This window comes from Oryctolagus cuniculus, chromosome 16 (assembly GCF_051225735.1).
Source record: "Oryctolagus cuniculus isolate XC-2025 breed Fujian yellow rabbit chromosome 16, ASM5122573v1, whole genome shotgun sequence".
In the NCBI taxonomy this organism is placed as follows: domain Eukaryota; kingdom Metazoa; phylum Chordata; class Mammalia; order Lagomorpha; family Leporidae; genus Oryctolagus; species Oryctolagus cuniculus.
In genome coordinates, this window is record NC_142882.1 from 22,858,180 (window position 1) to 22,885,956 (window position 27,777).

Below are 27,777 nucleotides of genomic sequence, written 5' to 3' on the forward strand. Positions count from 1 at the left end.
AGTAGGAGATGGAGACAGGCTTGGGCGAGGGTCATCCGGCGGGCTTTAGAGCGGTTACCTAAGCCTGACCTAGATTCCATGTCCGGGGACGGGGGTGGGGGACACACCCTGTACCCCAAAGCTGGCTGGCCACTCTGCCATTCCTTGCTGGCTAAGCCAGGCCCCTGGTGCTCCCTGCGCTGAGCCCACACCTGCCAGCTCCCCTATGGTAGGTGGTGTCAGCTGCTAAAACAGGAACAGGCCTTTGTGTGGTCCCCACGGTTGCTCTACCCAGAGAACTCTAGGGTGGGTGGACTCACTTCAGGGCTGGGGTGGGGGAGGAGGGCGCTCTTGGTTTCTGGGTGCTGACATGGTCAGAGAGCACGCTTAGGTTTGGGCATCCAGCAACTTTGAGGGTACTTGGAGAAGAACGGATTCAGCAGAGAGCTCTTTTTGGGGGAGGGTGGCAGGAGGTGTACCCCCTAATCGGCCTGTGTGGCTCGAGTCTTGGGCCAGATGTTTTGCCTTGTAAATTCCAACCTCGCCCAGAGCTTGTTTCTTAAGGGGAGAGCAGGTGCACCCCGTTCCAGGCCCGGGGGTTCTGCGTGTGATGTGTCTGCCCATGAACAAATGAAGTGGTGGTTGCGGATGGGCAGCTTGGACGATGCTGGGGGAGCCTGTTTGTGCCAAGGGGTGTCCGGGGGTAACGTCAGGGTGGACAGGTTTCTCTGTTGAAATGGCTTTCCAGTTGCCTCCTGAAACTTGGATTTGGATCTTCAGAGAGAGAGAGAGAGAGAGAGAGAGAGAGAGAGAGAGAGAGGGACTCCTGTTGTATCCTTAGCTCACCCCTGTCCAGCTTGGATCCTGCAGATCCAAGGGGCCATGGTCCCTTAGCATTGCAGGTGTCTCGGTGGGAGCTTGCCCAAGACCTTCTTGCTCTGGGTAGATTCGTGATTTTGTGCAATTTGTTTTTTTCTTTGCTCTCTGCAGACAGTTTTTTTTCTGTCTTGGGCCCAAGATAGCCAACTCTTAATCCAAAAAGAGTGCTCCCTCATCCTCCTGTATCTGTCTCTAAGTGAGGTCATCCAAGAGAGAGCTTTCTCTGGGGTGGGGTTGGGAGAGGAAGGACAGAGACCTGGGGTGGCCAGGTGGCTGGGGGTGGGGAGAATTTAGGCCAACGCAAGGAGGGAGATGGTGCAGAAATGTCAGGAAACCAGAGAACTGTGGTAGAACCTCCACCTTTCTATGCAAACACTAGCGGCATTTCAAAAACTGTGTTTGAGGACTTGTGAACTTTGAGAAGGAAATCAAACACACACTCAGGAACAAGACAGCTTCATAGGTTTGCGCAGAGGCCGCAGATACATCCACGCAACCGGCAAACCTAAGCCAGCAAAACACCTATGACCAGCGCCACCGCCCAGGGAGGGAGCCTCCTCATTTTGCCTCTTGAACTTGATGTCTGTGGGACCATAGCCACCATCTACCCTGGCCAAGGGCATTGAGTAGCTTCTGGGGGACATCTCTTTGTTGCATTGTTTGTTGTTGACCTGGCTTGAGTCTCTACCTAGAAGTGGGATTGCCCCGCAGGTATGTTTGGAAATGGCTCTGGGGTGGTGTCAACATGGAGTCCCTTTCTGTTCTGCGGAAGGGGAGTGGGTGTGTGCTCTGGGAGTTTGGCTGTGCGCTCCTAGGGTCTCCAGATGTTCATTCCGAGTGCAAGCTGCAGCGTGGTCCGCTGTCCGGGTGGTGCACCTTGCGCTCCCTTCACACGGGCGCAGTTCGTTGCTGCAATTCCTTGGCCTGTCCATCCCCCAGGGGCTCAGGTTTGGAGCTTGCGGTGCGGATCAATCAGGGGGTTCTTATTCATTTCATCTGTCTCTTCCCAAGTCAGCAAAACCCCAAGGGGACATCTCTGGTGTCCGATTCCGCCACCCCCACCCCCCCACTGCATCGTCTTCTCCTGATCCTACGTTGCATTGGTTGGAAATCTGAATACAGCCCTGGTGAGATCCGTCAAGTGCACCTTGCACGGAAGGCTCCTCCTCCACCCAGCAGGTCTCCTACTGAACACGGTGGGAAGATGTGGGTTTGGGATGGGGTCCGTGTTTCATCACGCTTGGTCTCCTGAGTCCCCTGTGGCGCGCTGGCTCATGTTCGTGTTTGTGCAAAGCTCCCAACAGGAGTCAGGTGGCTACCAAGTGGTGCGTGGCTATGGGCTCGGTGCTGTGCCTCTTGTTGTTTGCTCTTTTATGTTAGAGAAGGCTCTTGGAAAAGAAACAGCCTGCCTGAGAAGTGGAGGGGGTCCAGGGAGATGTGGGGGCACACTCTCAGAGTCTCGTCCACCCTGCAACATAGAATGTTCCAGAATGTTCTATCTGGCAGCATGGTGTAGCCCACACATGATCCTTCTACTTGGTTGGTATCTACAGAAGAGCAGAATTCTAGGAACGGGGTCCAGTGCTTCAGATGGGGTCCCCCGGGACACCCACATACCCTGTCGGAGTGCCTGGGTTCAAGTCCCAGCTCCCTGCTCATGCACACCCTGGGAGGCAGCAGTGATGGCACCAGTACTTGGGCCCCTGCCACCCACATGGGAGACCCGGATGGAGCTCCTGGCTCCTGACTCCAGCCTGGCCCAGCCCTGGCTGTTGTGGGCATTTGGGGGAGTGAACAAGCAGGTGGGAGATGTCTGTTCTGCCTCTCTGCCTCTCAAATAAATAAAATAAATTTAAAGATACATTCTAGGATGCAAGAATTGGCACAGCTCTTCCTTTGGGAATTATTTGAACAACGGTGCCATCGCAGATCCCCAATTCCAAACCCCCGAATCTCTAAAAACTCGAAGACAAACCCACTGAGAGGTTGAAACCGAGCCTGAGCTGACGGGAGTTTATATCCTCTCAATCCGCAGTTTTAATTGATCCTTCCCAGTGTGCATTTTGGTATTATGGGATGCTGCACCAGCTTCCCTACCCCTACTGGGAATGTCGTGTATACAGGCAGTGCCAACTTAGGATGGTTCAACTTACGGCTTTCTGACGTCTTTCACTTTTTCAACTTTAGGATGACACAAAAGTGAAATGCGTTCGGCAGAAAGCGTGGTTCAGATTTTGAATTCTGGGCTTTATCTGAGCTGGTAGGCAAGGTCTTCTCTTTGGGTGCTGAGTAGCTTCCAATCAGTCCCGTGGTCACCAGGGAACTCAGCCTATGCCCTGCCATGTGCCCTGATGTTAAGCTGGGGTGTGTGTGTCGGGGGCTGGGTGATTTCGTTGCATTTTTGACTTACGATGTTTGATGTTTAGAGCGGGTTGATTGTAAGTGGAGCAGTATCGGGATGTTGTTAAAGTTCTCAGACTTCTAAGGCCTGGGAATGCTCTTTTTAATGCGATGTTCCTGGGAGGTGGGACTTGGAACTCTACCTTCAAGCTAGCTTCTCACCGCTAGTGCAGTAGTCCAGCCTTTGGGGCATCTGGCTTGCATGGCGAACACATTTGTGTTACCTTTGTTCTGTTTTATTTTATTAAGATGTGTTTATTTGAAAGGCAGAGTGACACACACACACACACACACAGAGAGAGAGAGAGAGAGAGAGAGAGAGAGAGGAAGGATCTTCCATCTGCTGGTTCACTCCCCAGATGGCCATAATGACTGGGGCTGGGCCAGGATGAAGCCAGGAGCCTGGAGCTCCATCCGGGTCTCCCATGTGGATGGCACGGACCCAAGTCCTTGGGGCATCTTCCACTGCTTTCCCAGGTGCATTAGCAGGGAGCTGGATTGGAAGTGGAGCAGCCAGGACTCGAACCGGTGCTCCTATGGGAGGCTGATGTTGCAGCCGGCAGCCTAACCCACTGAACCACAATGCCAGCCCCAACCTTTTTATTTTTTTCTTTTTTATAGGATGGGTGACAGCGCATAGTATTTTCTCATACTGTTCCGTGCATTTGGGCAAATGCACACAGTGAGTGACAGTCACGGTGGGTGTTTAGCCTCCTGGCCAGGTCTCCTACACCCCACCTTACAGTGCCTGGGTTCAGTTCCTGGCTCCAGCTACCCACTAACGCAGACCCTGATAGGCAATGGCAAAGCCTCCAGTGGTTGGGCCCCTGCCACCCATGTTCCCGGCTCCTAGCTTTGGCCTCTGAGCTGCTCCTTGGCTGTTAATGGGAATTTGGGGATTGACTCTGTGGATGGCACCCCCCCCTCAAAAAAATAAAGACAAAAATGGGAACAAGTCCGTCACCCCCCACATATCCCCTGTGCCCCATTTTTTGCCACCCGGCTCCCTCAGTGTCTTGGAACCTCTGATCTGTTCTCTGTCCTGATAACTCTGGCCGTTTTCAGGAGGTCCTGGGCAGACAAGCAGGAAGCAGGCGGCCCTCGGAGCCTGGCTTCTTTGGGATCTGTCCGTGTGGCCGTGCACTGTGGCAGCCTGTTGCTCCATGTTGCTGAGCAGTCTTCCGGACTGTGCGTGCATTAGAGTTTGCTCGCCGGTTCCCCAGTCACAGAGGCCCTGGGGAACGCGTGGGTCCGGGCGAGTGTGACTAGAGCTGCTGTATCCCTGCCTTGTAGGTGTTGGTGGGAACCTGCGATTCAGTTTTGTTTTGTTTTTTTTTTTTTTTTTTTTTTTGAGGGGGGACAGGGAACGGGGAAGGAGTTACTCAGGAGTAGGATTTCTGGGTTGTGTGTTCTGTGCATTTTTCACTTTATGTATTTGAAAGGGAGAGAGGAAGAGAGAGAGAGAGAGAGAGAATCTTCTCTTGCTGGTTCACTCCTCAAATGGTCACAATGGCTGGGGCTGGGCCAGCTTGAAGCCAAGAACTCCATCCAGGTCTCTGCCCCAGGGGTGGCAGGGGCTGGGACTTGAACCTGCACTTTGGTGTGGGATGCTGGCATCCCAGGTGGCGGCTCAGCCTGCAGGGCCCCGGATCTCGCCTCTATGTTTAAGTTTGTAAGAGATCACCCAACCCTTTTCCTAAGCGCTTGTGCCATTTTATGTCCCCGCCTTTGTTATCCTTGTAAAAGCCCTGAGTTCTAAACTCCAAACCTTGGGGCTGGTGTTGTGGCGCCGTGGCTGAAGCCATTGCTTGCCATGCCAGCATTCCACACTGGAGTATCAGTTTTGGATCCAGGTTCCTGCAAATGCGCCGGGGAAGACAGCAGGTGATGGCCCTAGTGCTTGGACCCCTTCCACCGGCATGGGAAACCCAGATGAGCTCCAGGCTTCCTGGTTTTGGCCTGGCTGTTTGCAGGTATTTAGGGATTGAACCAGGAGTCTCTCTCGCTCGCTCTCTCACTCTCTCACTCTCTCGCTCTTTCTTGCTCTGTTACCCTCCCTTTCAAATAAATAAAACAACCAAAAAACCCCAAACCGCTGGAGACAGCAGTGCGTCTGGGCTTGGGGGTTCCAGGTTAGGGACATGATGTGAGGGGTGGCGTTTACGCTCTGCCTGAGCTCCGGGAGCAGTGAGGATGTGTGCGTGCTGTGAGGTTGCCCTAGATACAGAGCCAGGGCTCTGGTGCGGAGTGAGCCCTCATTCTGCCCCTGGCCAGAGAACATTTGAGCTTCTGGAGCTTGCCCCATCCATCTCCCCCCACCCCCCGCCCCGCCCCATTCTTTCCACGGCAGCCCCCTTGTGTTTGCTACCAGAGTGATTGTAGGAGTGCTTCTCTCCAGCTGGGAGAGCTGATATAACATCTGGGCCAGTCTTCTGCCTGTGTGTTGGGTCATTACTGGGTTTAAGGTGCAGGAGTCGGTGGGGGGGGATCTCCTGAGGTTTTCCAGACCAGGGAAGGCATCTGAAATAATATTTGGGGAGCATGGGTTCTTTGAACATATCTGTCGGAGATTTGGGGCCGTCCAGTGGTTACTTGAGGTTATATCCCCCCTACCCCGCCCAGTACTGAGCACACATATGTAGGCACTTCCAAAAGTCCCTGGACAATGGAAGGAAAAGATGTTTCTGTTGTTATTTCTTTTAAAGATAATTTCTCCAGTTATTGTTGTGTTTTAAATTTTAAAGTGATTTATTTTCATTTTATTTGAAAGGCAGAGAGACAGACCCAGGGAGACATCTTCCATCCACTGGTTCCCTCCCCACATGCCTGCAGTGGGCTGGGATGGAGCCAAATGGTAGCTGGGAGCCAGGAGCTCCATCTGGGCCTCCCAGGGAGTGGCAGGGATCCAGGGACTTGAGCCACCACCTGCTGTCTTCCCAGGTCTGCATGAGCAAGAAGCTAGGACTGGAAGCAGAATCAGAACTTAAACCAAGGCACTGCGGTAGGGGATTCGGGCATCCCAAGTGGTGTCTTCCTTACTGTGGCCCCCCTGCCCTCCTCCCATTAAGCTTATTTTGGTGCAGAAAAGATGGACATGCATGCAAATGAGCTTTAAAAAGTCCACGGGGTGCAAGCGTGGATTATAATTTTTTTTTTTTGGCACATTCTCACCAACGGGAGGAGCTACCTGGGAGGTGGACTCCCATCTACAGGCAGCAGAGCTGTGAGGTTAACCCATTTCCCAGGTGGCCAAGTCAGCTTCCTAGGGAGAGGGCCTGGCGGCGTTCTGGGCTCTGGGTCTGGTCTGCCCAGGTTCGGTTCATTCACCAGTGGCGCCGCTAAGCCTCAGTCTTCCCTGGGTGCAATGCTGGGGATTTTGCTTCTAGAAGCGTCTCCCCGAGTGGCTCTCGGGGAGCTCAATGGGGACTTGCGTGGAAACGGCCACCTTAGTTGCAGATGCAGAGAGAGAGGCCCCAAACGGCCAGAGACGTTTTTTACGCCTTGGGCTCTGGGAGTAGCCATGGGGGCCGAGGGCTGTGCTGCGACCTGCAGCCCCGAGGGTGAGGCTATTTTGTGCAAAGTGCTGGACAGTTTTATGGTCTCTGTTCTCTCTGGAAGCATTCAGAGGAAAAGACAAAATGCATGCCCACTTGACCCATTTTTTCTGTTTCCTTTGGTCTAAGGTAAAATGAATTCTCTTCTCCTTTGGGGGTCCCTCTGTGGACGCCAAGGTGAGAGAGAGGCTGGAAGTGTATGATGAGTGTCCTGGCTCCCACCTCCTGCCTTGCCCTGTGCCGCCCACTGGGGGTCCAGCTAAGTTTTGGAGACCTCAGGCATCTCTCGGGTGTCCCTTGCAGACTCAAAGGAAAGCTTCGTTTAGCATGGACTTGGAGTTTAGATACTGTCCCTGCCTCCCCAACTCGTCTTCCTGTTGTCCCTATCTGCTGGTTACTTCCCAAACGCCCACAGTGACCAGAGCTGAAGCCTGAAGCCAGAAACTCAATCCAGGTCTCCCATGAACGTCTCAGGGACAAAAGTACTTGAGCCATCACCACTCCCCCTGCCCCCCCACCCAGGGTGTGCATTAACAGGAAGCTAGAATCATTAACCAGAGGCAGGCATGTTGGTGTGGGGTACAACCTGTCTGAACTTGTAGGTCAAATGTCTGCTTTCACATTTGCTTTTTTTTTTTTTTTTATTAGTCCACAGCAGGTTTTTGAAAGTCATCCTGGCTATTGAGGGTAGCTGCCAGCCATTTATTTATTTTTCTCTGCTGTGTAATAGTGCAAGGCTTTTTTTTTTTTTTTTTAATCCGTTTTGCTGGATGATGAACTTTTGAGTTGTTTCCAGTTTGGGTTTCTATTTTTATTGTCTTGCTATTATTAACCGTGCTGCTGTGATAAAGCAGTACTTTCTTTTTTGAATGAAGGAATGCAAGGTGTTCATTGGAACCCTGATGAACATGAGTCGGGGAGGCAGGGACGTGAGTGTGCACGGCTAGACTCAGTGGAGAGTCAGCCACATCTGTAGGGCACGCACCGTCTGACACACACTGTCTCAGTCACTTCACAGTCTGTTTTCTGGTGCTCTCCAAGGGCTGGATTGACCAGATAGCCGTGTTCTTGCTTGTCTTCTGAAAGCTGGCACCTGCCACGTAGTCCTTGGCTGTGGTTCTGGTGGTGGAGAAGTTGCGTGGCTGAGTCGAGAACAGGGGTTCAAATCCCAACTCTGCTGGTCACCGGCTGTATGATCTTGGGCAAGGTACTCAACCATTCTATGCCCCAGCTTCTGCCGGGGTTTGAAGGCCCCCAGAGTGTATGGGTTGGATGCATAATCCTCAATGAAACACTGCTGAAAGATGGGGCCTCTAAGAAGTGGTCCAGGCATGAAGACTCCGTGCCCTCCTAAGTGGGTGAGTTCTGTTCTCGCAGAGATAAGCTCATGACGAAGGGATAACTTTCGCCCCCATCTTCTCCCCGTCTTGCATGTTAATCTCACCCTTCTGCCTTCCATCAAGGGCTGGTAGAAGGCTCTCCCCAGATGTCTGCGCCTTGATACTGGACTCCAGAACTGTGAGAAATCAATTGCTTTCTTTCAGAAGCTACTCAACCTGTGATATTGTGTTATAGCAACACAAAATGGACCCAGACAGTCTCCCAGAGTGTCTAGTGGGGATTCTCAAGGCACTTACCCCGTGATGCTTCCTGTGATGCTTAGTAAGCACCACATGTGTTCATATATGGAAGGAGGAGTGATGGATGGGTGGATTGGATGATGGATGGACACATAGGTGAAAGGATGATGGGTGGATGGATGGGTGGATAGACGATGGGTGGGTGGATGGATGATGGATGGGTGGATGATGGGTGGATGGATGGGTGGATAGACGATGGGTGGGTGGATGGATGATGGATGGGTGGTTGGATGAATGACAGATGGATGATGGATAGATGGATGGGTGGATAAATGGTAAAATGGGTGGATGGATGGATGGATGACAGGTGGATGGACAGGCTCATTTGGGTGGCTGTGTTTGGACTTTTCCAGCTCAATACATAAATCACAGTCGGTATACCATAGGTGCTACATAAGTGCTAATATTCTGCCCTTTCTTGCCATGGCTCTCAATTTCTTTGATCTCCATTATTCTTTGGCATCTATGAAGGTACTTTGGAAAGTTCACAGAAAAATGGAACTAGGAGATAAAGTTATTTTGGTGCTAAAAGTTTGAAAACCCATGCCTAGGTTTCTCACAATGTGCACTTGCATGATCTTGCTGAAGAGCTTTCATATATCAGTCACTGACTGTTCTGAACGATGAGCTCAGCCGCTGTTGCTCCAAGATGTGAGCCGGGGAGAACACACAGGGGCTTGATTGTTGATGCTGGAATTCCATGATCCCAAGAAGGAATTTTTCCACCTCTCAGCAGACTTTTTTTTTTTTTCCATGTTCCTAATTGACTTCCTCTCTCTATGCCAGACTCTCTCCAGGGTTGCCTTATGTAACCAGACTCTCTCCTTAGCCTTGCTGTCTCTCTAAGGAATGCCCTCTCTAAAGACTTCAGATATTTCCAAGTAGCAAACATTAGCTGCTTTCTTGAGGGTCCTGCAGTGTTTGGTCTTGAAAAAATTGTGATAGTCAGAAATGTCTATGATCCAGCCTCATCTTTGGGTTTTTGTTTGTTTGTTTGTTTGATAGTTTGGCCAATGCAGTCTCTTAAGTTACTGATCATGGGTCATGAACAGCCCATGTAGGTAGTGCTGGATGAGTGGCTGGGCAGATGGGTGGATTTTTGTGTGACTGATGGGTGGGTTGATGGATGGATGGATGGGTGGGTGGGTGGGTGGATGGATGACTGGATGGGTAGATGGATGGCTTGTTGGATGGATGGATGGATGGACAGATGGGTAGATGGATGGCTTGTTGGATGGATGGGTGGGTGGGTGAGTGGTTGGGTGGTTGGATGGATGGAAGGATGAGTAATTGGAAGGTTGGATGGATGGGTGGATGGATGGATGAGTGGATGGATGAGTAATTGGAAGGTTGGATGGATGAGTGAGTGGTTGGGTGGTTGGATGGGTGGATGGGTGGGTGGATGGATGGATGGATGGATGGATGAGTGAGCAGTTGGGTGGATGGGTGAGTGGTTGGGTGGATGGGTGGATGACTGTATAGATGAACGGATGGATCCATGGTTGAATGGATGGGTGGACGGATGAGGGACAGTTGAGTGGCTGGATGAGTGGATGTTGGATATAAATATGTATGTGTCCCTGTTGGGGTCTCTCTGATATTTGGTGTCTTTATTAACTTGGGAGTGACCGAGTTTCTTTCTTTCCACCATAGTCATGCCTTTTCTAGTGTCAAGTGAGTCATTCCTGCTATTGTAAAAATCAATAAGACTATATGTTCACATCTTAGCTCTCTGATGAGAAAGCTCCTTGTGTGTAAGGAAGAGGAATTTGCCTTTCTCTCCACTCTCTTCCCCCTTGCTCCCTCACCATAGCAAGCCTATGTATTTAACTGAGTAATGGTGGAGAAAATACAGTGTTGACAACAAAGATCAGTACAATTCAAACAGCTGGCTTTATTCGTTTTACCACCACAGTACTGAAAATGGAATTCCTTGAGTTTTGCTCCATCAAGCACACATTGTTGGACTGGTTGGGTGCATGCCTCAGGCTCTTACGCACTAGCCAGAGGCCGCAGCTTGCAGATATAACAGGGTCCCCACCAGTCCCCGCATGATCTGGTCCCTGCTTTGTCTTTGAGCTCGTGGCTTTCATTCTCTTCCCTTGCACTCTGTCTCAGGCACACGGTCAGCTCACATGCATCTCACAGTATCTGTGCCGGCCGCTCTCTCCTCTTACCTTTCCTCTTGAGCCTCCATACCTGGCACCATCTCTTCATTCAGGGCAAAGCCCCCAAATTCACCTCCTCCAAGAGCCTCTTCCCTCATTAAACACTTGAAGTAAGAAGAAGAATATGAAATATGTATATGCTCTCCCATCCAGAAAGATGGATGGAGAAATAAATATCTGAAGACATTTTCATACATTTCAGTCCATCCTTTTTCTTTTTTTTAATATTTTATTTTTTAAAATTTTTGACAGGCACTGTGGATGAGTACGGCTGCACAGGTTGTTCACTGCACAAAGAGAGAGTATCACATAGCCTAGACATTCTAGGGCTGTATATTTATTAGTTCAACATCCCAGCAGATGGCAGCTTCAATATCTTGCTCTAAGAGAATGAAGCTATTGTGACATTTCTGACAGATGGACCTAACCAGTGGCGAGAGGAGCGTCTTGTTTAAATTCACACGTGGTGCTGTATGGGTTGGCAGTAACCCTAGAAAAGGTTGACGACATTCTCCTCTAGGGGTGTATTGTTCTTCATGTTTATTTGATTGATTTGCTGGAATATTTGTTTGGTTTGCTGTTATAAGTGACGGTGCTGGAACCAGTGTGTGGGTAGATCGCTCAGGATCCTGATTGTTTTCCAAGGCTCGCATGCCGAGCCTGTAATTGAAGCTCTGTGGTTACACGGTCTTTGAGACTGTACGAGAGAGTTGAGACCTGGTGCCCCAGGATGTGTAGGGTGTGGATGAGGAAGAGCAGGGAGAGAACAGTTGATGGGTTTGGAGTTCTGCGTGTAGAACAGTGCTTTAAGTTGGGGGCTGGTCTTGCCCCCTGGGGAGACTTTGGGCAATGCCTGGAGACATTTCTGGTTGTCACGAAGGAGGGGTGGGGTGCTGCTGGCATCGGTGGGTAGAAGCCAGGGTTGCTGCTAGGAACACTGAAACAGCCCAAGACGTCAGCGATGCCGACCAAAGTTGAGAAATCCCAGTGCAATGGATGGCTTTGGGCGTCTTCCACAGGGACTGTGGGTAGGCTTGGGGTTTTGGGGCGACTTCAGCTTCATTGACAGTTTCTCTTCCCCGCTGGGTGGCTGAGTAGCTTTCTGTGAATGCTGGCTCCCACACGATTCAGCAGAAGGCAGATCCGTTGATGTAAATATAGCTAAGTGCATAGAAGGGACTCTCAGCTCCAAGTGCAGAGAAGGTTGGAAGCAAAGCTGTGGTGGCCTCTGCGCCTCGCCTCGCCTCGCCTCGCTCTTGGTCCTGCAGCTGCGCCACTCACAGTCGTGCGTCACTTAGGCTCCCAGTGAATGCTTCTGACACAGACAGCGGTTCTTTTTTTTTTTTTTTTTTTTAAAGATTTATTTATTTATTTGCAAGTCAGAGTTACACAGAGAGGAGAGAGAGAGAGAGAGAGGTCTTCCATCCGCTGGTTCACTCCCCAATTGGCCACAATGGCCGGAGCTGCACCGATTTGAAGCCAGGAGCCAGGAGCTTCTTCCAGGTCTCCCACGTGGGTGCAGGGGCCCAAGGACGTGGGTCATCTTCCACTGCTGTCCCAGGTCACAGCAGAGAGCTGGATTGGAAGTGGAGCAGCTGGGTCTTGAACCGGCGCCCATATGGGATGCCTGCGCTTCAGGCCAGGGCATTAACCCGCTGCGCCACAGCGCTGGCCCAAACAAACAGTGGTTCTAATACTCTCTGAGTCCCCACACATCAGGCTGCCCTTGGACAGGCACAGGACACAGATGCCTAGAGATGTCAGTGGGAGAGCAGTGCCATCATTAATTCTTTCATTCACTCGTTCAGCATTGTCCCAGGGGAAGGGGGCCAGATGAGGATGAGGCGATGACCAGGGCCGAATTTATTCTGGGCTTTGAGGACTGTGGTCTAGATTTTGTTTTTACTACAAAGGAAGTGACATGTGAGGTTGTTTTGAGCATATCTTTTTTTTAAAAAAAAGATTTATTTATTTTAAGGCAGAGTTACAGAGATAAAGGGGGGGGGGAGAGAGAGAAAGAGAGAGAATGAGAGAGAGATATCTTCCATCTGCTGGTTCACTCCCCCAAATGTCGCAATGGCCAGAGATGGGCCAGACCGCCAGGAGCCAGGAGCTTCTTCTGGGTCTCCCATGCAGGTGCAGGGGCCCAAGCACTTGGGCCATCTTCTACTGCTTTCCCAGGTGCATTAGCATGGAGTTGGATAGGAAGTGGAGCAGCCTGGACTTGAACTGGCACCCATATGAGATGCTGGCGTCGCAGGTGGTGGGTTAACCCAGTGAGCTACAGCGTTGGCCCCTGAGTGTGTCTTTTGAGGCTGACTTCCACCCTCTTGCCCACCGTCGCCAGAGGCACCCTGAGAGCAGGTCTCAGCAGGTGTCCGCGGCTCACTGCACAGGACAGAGTCTCAGCAGAACAGCCAGGCTGGGTGCTAAGTGAGACCTTTGGACCGAGTTGCAGGGAACAGGAAGTGGGTGCCCTTTCAGCCTCTGAGGTTCCTTTGGACCACCTTGCTCTTGCTTGTAGAGCATCCGTCGGATGATTGACAGGTGGAATCTGTTGGGGAATGAGGTGCATTTTTGTTGGAGATGACAAACGCAGACCACCTTCTGGTTGCCTGGGGGCTGTTTGAATGGACGTAGATGGGGACTTCGGGCCAGATTCTATAGAAACCAAGGACTTTTATGTCTCAGTGTTGAGCATGAGGGAGCCCAGCCTTGTGGAACAGAAGGAGGGCTGGAGAGCCAGCTCCCTGGGTTCCAATCCCAGCTCTGCTTTGCTGCCATGCATATCATCCTGGACCAATCACTTAGCACCCCCAGACCTTGGTTTCCTGATCTGTAAAATGGGTATAGTATTAGAACCTGCCTCATGGGATGTGTTGTAGGAATTCAAGTGGCAGAACTGGAGCTGTGGTATAGCGGGTAAAGCCACTGCCTGCAGTGCTGGCATCCCATATGGGCACCTGTTCTATCAGGGTTCAGTAGCTGCTGTCACATGGCATATTTGCTTATCTTATTTTTTTAAAGATTTATTAATTGGAAAGGCATAGTGACAGAGAGAGAGAGAGATCTCCCATTCACTGGTTCACATCATCCCCAAATGACCACAACACTTGGGCCAGGCCAAAGCCAGGAGCCAAGAACTCTATCCGGGTTCCCCCACATGGGTGGCAGGGGCCCAAGCACTTGAGCCATCACCTGCTGCTTTTCCCAGGCAGCATTAGCAGGGAGTTAAATCATAAGTGGAACAGCTGGGACTCGAACCACGCACCCCGATGTGGGGTGTGGGGCCCAAGCTGTCCCATGTCACCTGCCCACAGCAGTACCATTTTCAAGCTCAGTGCTCTGGGTGTGTCTGTGGGGGGGTGGTGGGGGAGTTTCTGCCCTCACGAAGCCATCGTCCCCTCCCCCCCACACCCCTCAGTGCTGCCTCCTCCCCCACCCTGGCCACCTCTCTGCTTCCGCCTGCCCCTCCCTGTTCACCTGCTGCGGATTTTGGAAGCCCCGCCCCTCGGCCTCCATGTAAGGCTCTGGGAACGCACAGCTCCCCTGTCTCCATCCTGGCCTGCTGGCCCTCGCCCTCCTGGCCGCCTCTGGTGGCAACAGCAGGGGCTGTGTTCTGCTCTCCTGCGGCTGCCATCCCAGCTGGGTGTCGCCTGGTTAAATATTTAATATATAAGACCTACAACACAGGCTGCTGGGAGCGTTTGATAGTGAAATTAGTGAGGGGGAGCGCGTGGCAGGTGGCCCACGGGTCCCTGCTCGAGCCCGGCTGAGGCGTCCTGGTGGCCTGAGCCTGGGTAGGTGACCCCTGTGCTGCCAGTGGCATCTGGGGGCCATGGTGGGCCGCGCCATCTGCTGTCCCCTCTCTGGGGTCTGTATTTAGCTCTTGGTTTGGCACAGAGGTGATGATTTATACATGGGTGTTAAGAGATTTGTGTATGGGGAGAGGGAAGAAGAAAGGAGGGAGAGGGAGAGAGGGAGAGGAGGAGAGGGAGAGGGAGAGAGGACATTGCCGCTGCGTCTCCCCCTCCCCAGCACTCCCTGTTCCTGGCCACCGCCGCCTCCTGCCTTTTCATTTCCTGTGTCTGTGTGATGGTTTCCTTTCCTGTCTGGGTGTCTGTCCCTCTCTGGTTCTTTCTGGTTCTAAACTGCGCCTTGGTGTCTCTGTCTTGTTACTGCCAGTCAGCTTTGAATTGGCTGTGTGTGTGTGAGTGTGTGTGTGTGTGTGTGTGAGAGAGAGAGAGAGAGAGAGTTGGAGACAAAGAGGCAGAGAGACATAGAGTCAGAGAAATACAGACAGACCGAGAGACAGACATAAAGACAGGAGATAGAGAGGGGGCTGGCGTCGTGACACAGTGGATTAAGAACCTGCCTGCGACACCAGCATCCCATATGGGCACCAGTTCGAGTCCTGGGTGCTCCACTTCCAATCCAGCTCTCTGCTATGACCTGGGAAAACAGTGGAGGATGACCCAAGTGCTTGGGTCCCTGCACCTGCATGGGAGACCTGGATGGAGCTCCTGGCTCCTGGCTTTGGTCTGGCCCAGCTCAGCCATTGGGGCCATTTGGGGAGTGAACCAGTGGATGGAAGACTTCTCTGTCTGTCTGTCTGTCTCCCTCTCTCTCCCTGTCTCTCCCCATCTCTGTTACTCGCCTTTCAAAATAAACAAATCTTAAGAAAAGAGGAGCTGGAGAGGCAGAGAGAGAGAAACAGAGATGATGGACAGAAAGAGAGAGGCGAAGAGAGTGGGGAACAGGCGTGAACACGTTAAATATTAAGAGGACATCCATTTCACCCTGCCCTGGAGCTGCCAGACCACCGTCCCGGATGCCCCTGCCCCACCACCACGGTGTACCGTCCTCAGCCTCGCCCCTCCTCCCTCGGGGTCATTCACCTGCTTGCCTCTGGGCCTCTCTGCCCCGCCCCAGCACGCATTGCAAAGCCATGTAGTTCAAGGCCGCCTGCGGTTGAACTTGAGTCTCTGCCGCATCCCCCCACAGCTCCTTCTGTGAGATTCCACCCGGGTCCTTTCCCGGCCACGGCCGCGCAGGGATGGCGGTGGCCGCGTCGCGCGAGTTCCTTGCGCCATCCGGAGCGCACTCGCTGCTGGTTGACGGAGTTCTGCTAACTCCGGGAGAAAATGCCGGATACTAAGATGTGTGCCTTTTCAGCCCCACGCGGTGCTTCCAGCTGCTGTCCAAAGCGCTCGCTCGCGCGCTCTCTGGCCTAACGCGGCTGAGCGTCCCGGGGCTGTAACTTCCCAGCAACGCTTGGGAGTGTCCTGTGTTAACGTGTAGCCGTTCTTCTGCGTGCCTAGTGATTTCTCCTTGGGATTGGAGTCCGTGTCTCCCGTGATGTGCCAGAGAGAACTTGCTTTAATATATTCATTGACTATGAAAGAGAGAGAGAGAGATCGAGAGATCTCCATAGACTGGTTCACTCCCCAAATGGCCACAACAGCCAGGGCTGGGCCAAGCTGAAGCCAGGAGCCAGGTGCTTCTCCTGGTCTCCTGTGGGGAGCAATCCGGACTAGACTAAGTTACTCGAATTAGGACTTATTCTATGCATCTGCTCTCCCACAATATGGCGCTGGGAGAGAAGTAAACAGCTTCCGCACAGCTGCCTCCAGTTCAACCAATTAACTGTAGGACTTGCTCCTGATTGGAGAGCAGCGTACTCAGCCGAGTTGGGATTGGCGGAGGAGGACTATAAAGGAGGAGAGAGACGGCATGCACCAGGAACATCTATGGGGAACATCTAAGGGAACCCGTGCAGCCCCCAGAGAGCCGGCCGGCGGTGTGCCGCTCCCCTGCGGAAGTGGGGAATGCGGCCAGGGGGAACCGCCCTTCCACGGAGGTGGAAGGGATAGTAGCCAACCCGGGAAGAACCAGCAGCAAACCCGGGGAGGGCCGAGCAGACGAAAGAACAGCGCAGGGTCCTGTGTCGTTCCTCCACGAAGAGGGGGAGCGACATAATGGTGCCGTGACTCGGATAGGAAACCTGACTCGGATAGAAAACCTAGGACGGATAGGAAACTTAGGACGGATAGGAAACCTAGGAGGGAAGAAACGGGAAGAACTGGGAAAATATCGGAGAGAGAGACTAGCAAACAGCCTAGGGAAAAGCCGGACGAAAAAGGAGCCGGAAGAAGCTATTGAAAGCCTAGGCATAGACTCGGATTCGGACTACGGGGGGAAGCTGGGAGAAATCTCTAAGGTCGAAAGCGAAAGTGAAAGCTAGAACAAACAGACTCGGACGCGGACTGTGGGGAGAGGCCAGGAGAAATGAGGGAGGAGTATTGTTGGAAGAAAGCTTGGGGAAACATACCGGGTAGAGAAAAATGTTAGGGAAATTGAAGCCGCGGGGGGCAGGCCAAGGCGGAAACGAAAGCCACTTTGGGGTTCTCAAGTTAGCCCGGGAATAGGGGGCGAAAAGTTAAAACCAGAAGCTGAGACGCAAGCCAGATTGGGATCCGTCTGATTAGCCCGGGGAGCAAAGGACGGGAAGCCAGATCGTGGGGCGGAGACGTACGCTGGGTTGAATTCGCCAGGCTAGCCCGGGGAACTTAGATTGAATCCTAGTGGCGGAGACGCAAGCTACGCTGTGTTACTCGCGGAAGCCGCCGCGTGCAGAGAGAGCACGGGGCGTGAATAGATAGGGAACGCTGGCGTAGGCCGTGGTTCAGACGCGAAAGGGTTAAGCGTGGAGACCGCGGACCGCGCAAAGCCGGGAAGCCGCGCAGAGAGGCGCGCGGGCTGAAGCGGCGCAGAGCCGGGAACCCGCCGGCGGGGCGAGGTGCCGGAAAGCCACAGGGATAAGAGAAACAGAAGTTTGGAAGTGAAGTAAAAGAGAAATAGGAATGCCTGGAGATAGAGAAATAGAGAGAAATAAGGCCTCCCCTCAACATGCCAATTAGAAGGCTTGGATTCGGTCTGCCTGATTTAAGGTGGTAAGCGCCAGCAAAGCTCGACCAGAGTATGAGCTGCAGGTCACCGAAGATAGGCACGAACCAACACTAATAAGTCTCCCCCACAATAAGGCAATGAGAAGGCTTGGATTCGGTTTGCCTGATAGGCCTTGTAAGTCCCCTGCAGGCAGAGCAGAGCATGCGCTGCAGGGCACCGAACACAGGCACGCATCAGCGCCTAAAAACCTCCTCACAACACGGCGAAGAGAGGACCCGGATTCGGTTTTCCTGATTGATAGGACTTGTAAGAGCCTGTGGCAACTCTAGCAAGTGCAGCAGAGTGTGTGCCGCGGGACACCGAAGACAGGCGCGTATCAACGCCAAAAAATAAAAAGAAAGGGGGATCTGTGGGGAGCAATCCGGACTAGACTAAGTTACTCGAATTAGGACTTATTCTATGCATCTGCTCTCCCACAATATGGCGCTGGGAGAGAAGTAAACAGCTTCCGCACAGCTGCCTCCAGTTCAACCAATTAACTGTAGGACTTGCTCCTGATTGGAGAGCAGCGTACTCAGCCGAGTTGGGATTGGCGGAGGAGGACTATAAAGGAGGAGAGAGACGGCATGCACCAGGAACATCTATGGGGAACATCTAAGGGAACCCGTGCAGCCCCCAGAGAGCCGGCCGGCGGTGTGCCGCTCCCCTGCGGAAGTGGGGAATGCGGCCAGGGGGAACCGCCCTTCCACGGAGGTGGAAGGGATAGTAGCCAACCCGGGAAGAACCAGCAGCAAACCCGGGGAGGGCCGAGCAGACGAAAGAACAGCGCAGGGTCCTGTGTCGTTCCTCCACGAAGAGGGGGAGCGACAGTCTCCCACGTGGGTGCAGGGGCCCAAGGACTTGGGCCATCCTCCACTGCTTTCCCAGGCCATAGCAGAGAGCTGGATTGGAAGTGGAGCAGCAGGGATTCGAACCGGTGCCCATATGGGATGCCTGCACGGCACTGCAGGCCAGGGCATTAGCACATTAACACCCCACCATAAGTTGCTTCTTGCTGTTGTGTTCCCTGGATTCTGGAAGTTGTTGTGGAATTCAGCTTCATTTACAAAACACACTCACAGCCCAGCCCCCAGAGGCACTGCTATGCAATGCATCTCCTGCTGGGGTGTCCCTGCCTGGATTCTGACATGCCTGGAAAATGGGCGTTAATATCAAAACTTCCGCTTCCTGGCTTGCTGTGGTCGCCAAGAGCAAGAAATTCAAAGCACTTAAAGCAAGAAGAGACGATTTTATAGGCTCATGGGCTTCAAGGGTCCAGGGAAGGTCTGGCCTCAGTTTATCTGGATCCCGGGACGTGATGTGTCTTGAGGCCTTCCCCAGGTCCTCTCCAAAGAAACGGTTCTTCCCAGGGTGCTTAGCAAATGCTTTCTTGCCACTGATTGGCTGTGGCTGGGGTCATGTGTTCCTGCTGGAAGCAAGGAGAGTTCAAGAAAGGTGTACCTTGATTGGCTTAGGCTTGAGTCACGTGACTGTGTGGCGTTCTTCGGGGTGGCACTGACCAGGCAGGAGGGGACCCAGTGACTGTGAGTGAGGGTGTGTTAGGTACTGTAACACCCCAAGAGATGTAAGAGTGCTTTGCTTCTGCCTGTTTGGAAAGAGTGTGAAGTCTTGTACAAGCAGTGGTTTTTTTCCTAATTAATTCCATTTGAGAGCCAGAGAGAGAGAGAGAGAGAGAGATCCCTTCTGCTGGTTCACTCCCCAAGTGCCCTGAGTGGCTGGAGCTGAGCCAGGAGCTGGGAATTCCACCAGGTCTCCTGCAAGGGTGGCAGGGACCCCAGTACTTGGGCCATCACTGCTGTCTCCCAGGGTGTGCGTTAGCAGGGAGCTGCTTCAGAGCGAAGGCGCTGGAACTTGAACCAGGCACCCCGATACGGGATATGGATGTGCACGCAACGCCCTCCCCACGAGTGACCCATTTTCCCAAAGATAAAAATCCAGAAAAGGCCTTTGAGATTGAGCTCAGGGAGCTGGACTTGGTCCCGGTGGTGGTGCTGGTGGTGGTGGTGGGGACACAGTTCCTGATCCTGCCACCTGTACCTGCTACCTCTCTCCTCTCTCTGGAGCCTGCCTTGGCAGCCGGAAGTAGGGCAGAGGCAGGAGCATGGCAGCCTGGACTGTTCACAATGGCCCCCGTCTGGTGCTGCTGTATAGATCCTCCCCCCCCCCCCCCCCCCGTCTCCCGCCCCCAGGGTAGCGCAGCGGCTAGAACAATGGCCCGTGCCCTCCTGGCCTCACCCACTTCTTTGAACCCTGTGGTGATGGGGCTGTCACTGCCTCAGCTCCCTCCATTCATCCAGGCAGGAGCGGAAGAGCAACCCCTCATTGCCCCTTGGCGGCTGACCAGGCCCGTCTCTGACTTCCAGGTGCTCCTAGCCCCTTAGCGTCAATGAGACAGGAGACACACACGTCCCACTCCTGAGGGCCAGGTGCTGGGCGTGGCCTCTCATGAGCTCTGGCACTGCCGGCTTCCTCCTTCTCCCCCCCGCCCCCGGCTGGAACCCGTGACCTCGCTGCCTCGTGCCTCAGTCTCCCCATCCGTAAAATCAGGATATTCCTGGTAATAATATTTCTGGCCAACGCACCAAGCCCTTTATTTGCTCACATTAGCTTGATCCTTCTACCCTGAGAGGCGGGTCCCGTTCTCAGCAGCCTAAGAGACAGCCAGGGGTCGTCGGCGGAGGCCTTGAACCCCACGAGGTGCAATCAGAACCTAGGCTGTCTGGTTCCAGGGTCTCTGCTCATGGTCAAGGATAACAGCCATAATCATGTTCCAATAGCAGGGGGGCAGATTGGGTGCAGGCAACAAAGCCTGTTCGTCTGGTGGCCAGCATTTGTTAGTTGTGGGAATGATGGCTTGGGACCCCTGCAGCCTGTATCAGAATGCCTGTGTTCGAATCCCAGCTCCGCTCTGGGTTCCAGCTTCCTGCTGGTATTGCTTTAAGTGGATGGATCCCAGTCATGTACATTGGAGACTTGGATCGAGTTGCCAGTTCCTGGCTCCAGCCTGGGCCAGACTCCGGTGTTGTGGGCATTTAGGGGAGTGAACCAGGGTGGGTAGACAATCTCTCTCTCTTTGTCTCTGGCTTTTTTTTTTTTTTTTTTTTTTTGACAGGCAGAGTGGACAGTGAGAGAGACAGACAGAGAGAAAGGTCTTCCTTTGCCGTTGGTTCACCCTCCAATGGCCGCCGCGGCCGGCGCGCTGCGGCCAGCGTGCTGCGGCCGGCGCACCGCGCTGATCCGATGGCAGGAGCCAGGAGCCAGGTGCTTTTCCTGGTCTCCCATGGGGTGCAGGGCCCAAGGACCTGGGCCATCCTCCACTGCACTTCCTGGCCACAGCAGAGGGCTGGCCTGGAAGAGGGGCAACCGGGACAGAATCCGGCGCCCCGACCGGGACTAGAACCTGGTGTGCCGGCGCCGCTAGGCGGAGGATTAGCCTAGTGAGCCGCAGCGCCGGCCCTGTCTCTGGCTTTTTAAAAAAATAAAAGACATAGCTGTCATGCCACGTTCCATCTATGGGTATATATTAGTAGATAAATATATGCTGTAAGTACTTAGTGTATTAATCCAACCATCCGCCCTTGTCTGTGGTTTTGCTGTCTGTGGTTTCGTGGTCAACCACACTCTGAAAATATTAAATGGAAAATTCCAGAAATAAGCAATTCATAAGTTGTATTTTTTAAAAGATTTATTTGTTTATTTGTAAGGCAAATAACAGAGTAAAGTAACAGAGAGAGAGAGAGAGAGAGAGAGAGAGAGAGATTGATTCCATCTATTGGTTCAGTCTCCAAGCAGCAGCAATGATCTAGGCTGAAGCCAGGAGTTTGGGACTTACTCAGATTCTCCCACGCGGGTTCAGGGTCCCAGCCCTTGGGCCATCTTCCATTGCTTTCCCAGGTGCATTCGCAGGGAGCTGGATCAGAAGTGGAGCAGCTGGGACTCGAATCGACGCCCATATGGGATGTCAACATTGCAGGTGGTGGCTTAACCCACTACACCACAACACCAGTCCCCACTGGGAGGGTGGGAGGGGCCTTTCAAATGTATTCCTCCTACCTAACAAAGGACGACTGTATACAGTTGCATACTATGGTTGTAGTGCAGAGGTTGGCAAACTTCTGCAAAGTCCAAGAGAGCAAGCTTCCAGGCCTTGGCAGGTCAGACCATCTCTGTCAGCTCTGCCGTCGTAGCAAAAACAACTGCAGACAAGATGCAAATGACTGGGCATGGCTGTGTGCCAATAAAACTTTATTGACACAAACTGTGGGCCAGAATTTGCCCAGGCCTGATTCAGTATGTATTTTTGTGAATCAGCATTTTTCCCCATTTGCATTCTTCCTTTCCCTTCTCTCTCTCTCTCTCTCTCTCTCTCTCTCTCTCTCTCTCTCTTTCTCTCTCTCTCTCTCTCTCTCCAAGGCCAGCTTTTCCTTCTCTTTGTTGGTCTGTCTTGCAGAGAGAGGACAAGCCTGAGTCTCCTCCTCTCCCTTATTTTTTCCATTTTTTATTTATCGACTTGAGAGGCACTGAGACAGATGGAGGGAGCGCCCATCCATGGTTCACTCCCCAAATGCCTGCAAGCAGGGCTGAAGCTGGGAGCCGGGGACACCATCCAGGTCTCCCACGTAGGTGGCAGGGACCTGGGCCCTTGAACCCTCACCTGCTGCTCCCCAGGACCCACGTTAGGGGACAGCAGAATGGGCAGAGGAGCCAGACAGAACCCCAGGCACTCTGAAACAGGATGTGGGCATCCCAAGTGTCCTGTTAACTTCCAGGCCAAACACCTGCCCTGTTTCCCTTCCCTCTGCCTCCCATCTGACCAAGAGCCCCAGAGAGCCACACTTCTCTCCTTGCCCACAGCTGATGTCCCCTGCCTTCTAAGCATCTCCCTGTAGCAGCCACTCAGGCTCGCCTGCTCCTGCCTCGCTGACTCTCAAATTCCTCCTGAAGGTGCACCAAGCACGGTCCCGCCCCAGGGCCTTTGCACTACCTCTGGTCAGGTAGCTCTTCCCTCACTCATCCAGACCTGGGCTTCTCAGCACCCCACCCTGCCTGCTGTCAGTCATAGGTTCACTCCCCAAATGGCCTCAACTGCCTGGGGCTGGGCTGATCTGAAGCCAGGAGCCAGGAGCTTCTTCCAGGTCTCCCACGTGGGTGCAGGGGCCCAAACACTTGGGTCATCTTAAAGGAATTGTTTTATTCTCTGGTTTTCTAAGGAGGAACATGAGGGTTTGCTTGCGGAGGGCCAATCTGGGGCTACTTCCTGGAGGAGGGGACTGTGGACACCCTGTTGGTCCATACTTTTGCAAACACATGGAGAGGCCAAGTGGCTGTGTCACATAGAGCCCCCCTGGGTGGATGGCATTTGAGCCATGACCTGGAGGTGAGGAGGGAGCTGTAAGGTTGCCTAGGAGGTGCAGAGACCCTGGGGCAGGGTCATGCTGGGTGTATTGGAGAGGGTGAGGGCAGGGAGATGATGGGCTGGGCTGGGCAGGTTGTGGGCCATGAGAGAGCGCAGGCTTTGGCTTTGAGGGAGGCAGGAGCCACGGAGGGTTCAGAGCCCAGGAGGGAACAGACCTGGCTCAGGTGGTGACCGATTTCTCTGGTGGCCATGGCGGGAGCAGACCAGGGCGTTGTTGGGAGGGGGCGCCCAAGAGTGGAAGCTGTGAGAAACTGGGGGAGGCGGTGGTTCCAGTCCCAGGAGTAGTCCCATCAAGGACGAGAGGGGCAGGGCTAGAATGCGGTCTTTGAAAATAGTAAGGAATGGTTGAACTCTGGCTATCACCTTGAGATGTTTTTATCGCCATAAAATACGTAGGACATAAAAGCTAGTGTTTCGAGGCAGAGGATTCTGGGGCCTTTGCCATGACGTACAACCAGCGCCCCATGGAATTGTGAAACATCTTACCACCACTGAAGGAGACCCTGCCCTGCCCTGGTCACCCCTGTATCCATACCTGCCTCTCCGCCGAGCTCCTGGGAGCCCCTCCTTCTGGATCTAATCTTGGGGAGCCCTCATCAGCTAGGCGGTCAGGGTTCATTGCATGAATGTGCAGAAAGCAATCATATGGCGTCTAATAGATGCTCAGTGCCAAACCGGCTGCGGTGACGTGAGTGCTTCCCAGATGCACCGACACCTGCCCTATCCATGTGGACTTCCTGCCTGGGGTAGCCGGGAGTCAGGCACCCCCAGGAATCTGTTTCCACTTCTGGTCTGGCCTGGGGTGGAGGTGGGGGGATGAACATCAGATGAGGCCCTGCCCCCAGCCCTGACCCCTCTCCTCCTCCACCCCGGGCTTCCCAGAACTGAGCTGGAAGAGAGGTCCAGGGAAAGGCAGTGCGGCTGGTGGACGATGCCCTGTCACGCTCTGGCCCTGACTTGCTCCCCCAGTCCCTGTTTGCTGGACCTGCGGTCTGAGCCAGAGACAGGGAGGTTCGAGACAGAGACAGAGAGAGCTCTCATCGGCTAGTTCTCCCAATGCCTGCTATAGCCAGAGTTGGACCAAAGCCACAGCCAGGAGCCGGGAGCTCCATCCAGGTCTCCCACGCAGGTGCAGGGGCCCAAGGTCTTGGCCCATCCTCTGCTGCTTTCCCAGGTGCATTAGCAGGGGAGCTGGATCGGAAGTGGAGCAGCCGGGACTCGAACTGCTGCTCACATACAGGATGCCGGCATCACAGGCATTGCGACACAGCACTGGCCCCAGGGAGCGGATCAAACATTAGCTTTGCTGGCATTTCCGGTTCTCCTTCCCTCTTCCTTGGAGGTGGGTGTCGTGGTGTGAGACTGGATTGAGCCCTTGGGAGGCGGAGACAGGTGGCCTAGGGGGACAGAAAGAAGACTTGGGAGCCAACGTGTGATTTCCTGTTTCTGTTTTCCTGCCTCCGATGTCCTGGGTGGGCCAGAGATGGAGCCCGTCTCAGACCAAGTGTAGGGGAGCGCACAGCAGGGAGTGGTCTCCACCCCGCCCCGCGCGGGGACCCTAGGTGTGAGGGAGAAAGGGGGCCTGTGCTGTGGTCCCCACGGGGCTCGGGGACGGGTCTTCATCATAGCAGGGTGGAGACTGTTGCATGCGTTGGATCGCCCTTTTTCTTTGCTTCCTGTGGAGCTTCTGCTAACTTTAAGCTGTGGAAACAATCTTGGAGGGGTGGGTGTTTGGGTGCAGTGGTTCAAACCCCAGTTGGGACTCCCGCATCTCATATCCGAGTGCCTGGATTCAAGTCCCAGCGCCGCTCCTGAGTCCAGCTCCCTGCGCATGCGCACCCTGGCAGGCAGCAGGCGACAGCCCAAGGGCTTGGGCCCCCGGCGCGCACACGGGAGCCCCGGGTGGGGTTCTGAGCTGCTGGCTTCAGGTTGACCAAGCCCTTGTCGTGGGCATTTGGGGCAGGAATCAGCAGATGAAAGTTCTCCCTTTCCCTCTCTGTCTCTGGCCCTCTGTCTTTTTAATAAATAAAAACAAATAATAAAAAAATAACTTTTTTAACAGCTGGGGATTGAATTGGTTGACTTTTCCCTGGCCCCTTAGAAATTGCGGAGCAGTGAAGAAATCCTGGTCTCGGGGCCGGCGCTGTGGCGCAGCGGGTAAAGCTGCCACCTGCAGTGCTGGCATCCCATAGGGGCACCGGTTCGAGTCCCGGCTGCTCCACTTCCGATCCAGCTCTCTGCTATGGCCTGGGAAAGCAGTGGAAGATGGCCCAAGTCCTTGGGCCCCTGCACCCACATGGGAGACCTGGAAGAAGCTCCTGGCTCCTGGCCCTGGCCATTGCAGGCATCTGGGGAGTGAACCAGTAGAAGGGAAATCTTTCTCTGTTTCTATGTATCTCCCTGTCTCTCTGTAATTCTGACTTTCAAAACAAATAAATAAATACATCTAAAAATCCCGGCCTCAACTCATTACATTCTTCTGATGATTTACTTTATTATTTGAAAGGCAGAATAAGAGCAACAGGTCTTCCACCTGCTGATTCATTCCCCAAATTTCCCCAACAATCACAGCTGGGCCAGTCCAAAGCCTGAGCCTGGAACTCCATCCGGGCCTCCCACGTGGGAGGCAGGGACCCAAGCACTTGATCCATCCTCCAATGTCTTCGCAGGTGCATTAGCAGGGAGCTGGATCGGAAGTGGAGCAGCCGGGACTCGAACCAGTGCTCTGATAGGATGCCAGCGCCGGCCCCACCTCCTTGCCTTTTAATTCTTTTTTTCCTTTCCCCACCTCCCCTATACCTGTGCTGCCTGGCTTGCCCCACCAGGGAGCACATCCCCAGGGTCTTGCCTGGATGGCTCCCTTGAGACTCCATTGCGCTAGCAAAGTAACGAGTGGCCTTGTGGCCCTGGTGGTGCTGAGAGTTTCAGAGAGGACCCAGGAAAGACCCGGGCAGCAGATCTTGGCTTGGAGGCTGCTGGGTGTTCGTCTTGTTGATGAAGCTCCTGGGAGCTGGGCCAGCAGCTCTAGGATTAAATCAATAGAGTTTACAAAAGTCAGGGTGTCTTTTGCACGCTGGAGAATGTGTGTGGGTTTCTTTTTTAATGATAAAGGAGATTCAAGGAGACTCTTCCCAGATGGCAGATAACGAGAAGCAAAAAACAAAAAAAAAAATGCGAATAATTTGGGGACGTGGAGAGGGTAGCATATGATGGAACTTTTTTTTTTCCCTTTTAGAGTTTTGTTTATTTATTTGAAAGGCAGGGTGAGAGAGAGAGAGGTCTTCCATCCACTGGTTCACTCCCCAGATGGCTGCAATGGCTGGAGCTGAGCCGATCTGAAGCCAGGAGCCAGGAGCTTCCTCCTCCCATGCAGGTGCAGAGACCCAAGGATTTGGGCCATCTTCTACTGCTTTCCTAGGCCACAGCAGAGAGCTGGACTGGAAGTGGAGCAGCCAGGACTTGAACTGGTGCCCATATGGGATGCCGGCACTGTAGGCAGTGGCTTTACCCACTAAGACACAGTGCCGGCCCCAACCCTCTCACATTCTTTAAAGAATTAAAGCCATTTGTTAATTGAAAAAAAAAAAAAATCAAGGGGCTGGCGCTGTGGCGCAGTGGGTTAAAGCCCCAGCCTGCAGCAGCAGCATCCCATATTGGTGCAGGTTCAAGTCCCGGCTGCTCCTCTTCCGATCCAGCTCTCTGCTATGGTCTGGGAAAGCAGTGGAAGATGACCCAAGTCCTTGGGCCCCTGCACCCACGTGGGAGACCAGGAAGAAGCTCCTGGCTCCTGGCTTCGGATCAGTGCAGCTCTGGCCATAGCGGTCATTTGGGGAGTGAACCAGTGGAATGGAAGACCCCTCCCCCTCTCTCTGCCTCTCCTTTTCTCTCTGTGTAACTCTGACTTTCAAATAAATAAAATAATTCTTTAAAAAAAATCAAAACGACAACATAGTTCTTAGAGTCTTCAGTCTGTGAACAAAGTCAGCCTCTTCCCACCCACCCCCCTGAAAAAAAAATCAGTATGTGAATCTCATGATGGGAACTCAGAGAAGAAATTCAAGAGGAAGGAGAAGAAAGTAAAACTAGTGAAATTTTGTGTTAAAAAAAACAGTGAAATTTGTGTAACAAAATGAATATTTTTTTTTTTTGACAGGCAGAGTGGACAGTGAGAGAGAGAGACAGAGAGAAAGGTCTTCCTTTGCCGTTGATTCACCCTCCAATGGCCGCCGCGGCTGGCGCGCTGCGGCCAGCGCACCGCGCTGATCCGATGGCAGGAGCCAGGAGCCAGGTGCTTTTCCTGGTCTCCCATGGGGTGCAGGGCCCAAGCACCTGGGCCATCCTCCACTGCACTCCCTGGCCACAGCAGAGAGCTGGCCTGGAAGAAGGGCAACCGGGACAGAATCCGGCGCCCCGACCGGGACTAGAACCCGGTGTGCCGGCGCCGCTAGGCGGAGGATTAGCCTAGTGAGCCGCGGCGCTGGCCAATAATTTTTTTTTTTTAATGTGTGTTTGAGAGACAGCAACACTATCCATCGTGGATTCACTTACAGTGACTGTCATGGCTGGAGCTGGTCCAGGACCATAGCTGGGAGCCAGAAAACCAACCCAGGTCCCTGCCCCCCTCCCTTAGTAAGGGCTCAACTACTTGAGTTATTACAGCTGCATCCCAGGGTCTATTAACAGGAAGTTGGTGTGGTGAGAGCCAGGACTCAGACACAGGCACTCAGATATAGGATGCGGGCTCATCGCCTGCTCCAAGCAGCCATTTTCTT

At 53.3% G+C, this 27,777-nt stretch overlaps 1 protein-coding gene across 10 annotated transcripts in view; it reads left to right on the forward strand.

The window, feature by feature from the left end:
• Nucleotides 1–27,777, forward strand: part of CACNA1A (calcium voltage-gated channel subunit alpha1 A) — a 211,952-nt gene that overhangs the window by 38,170 nt on the left and 146,005 nt on the right.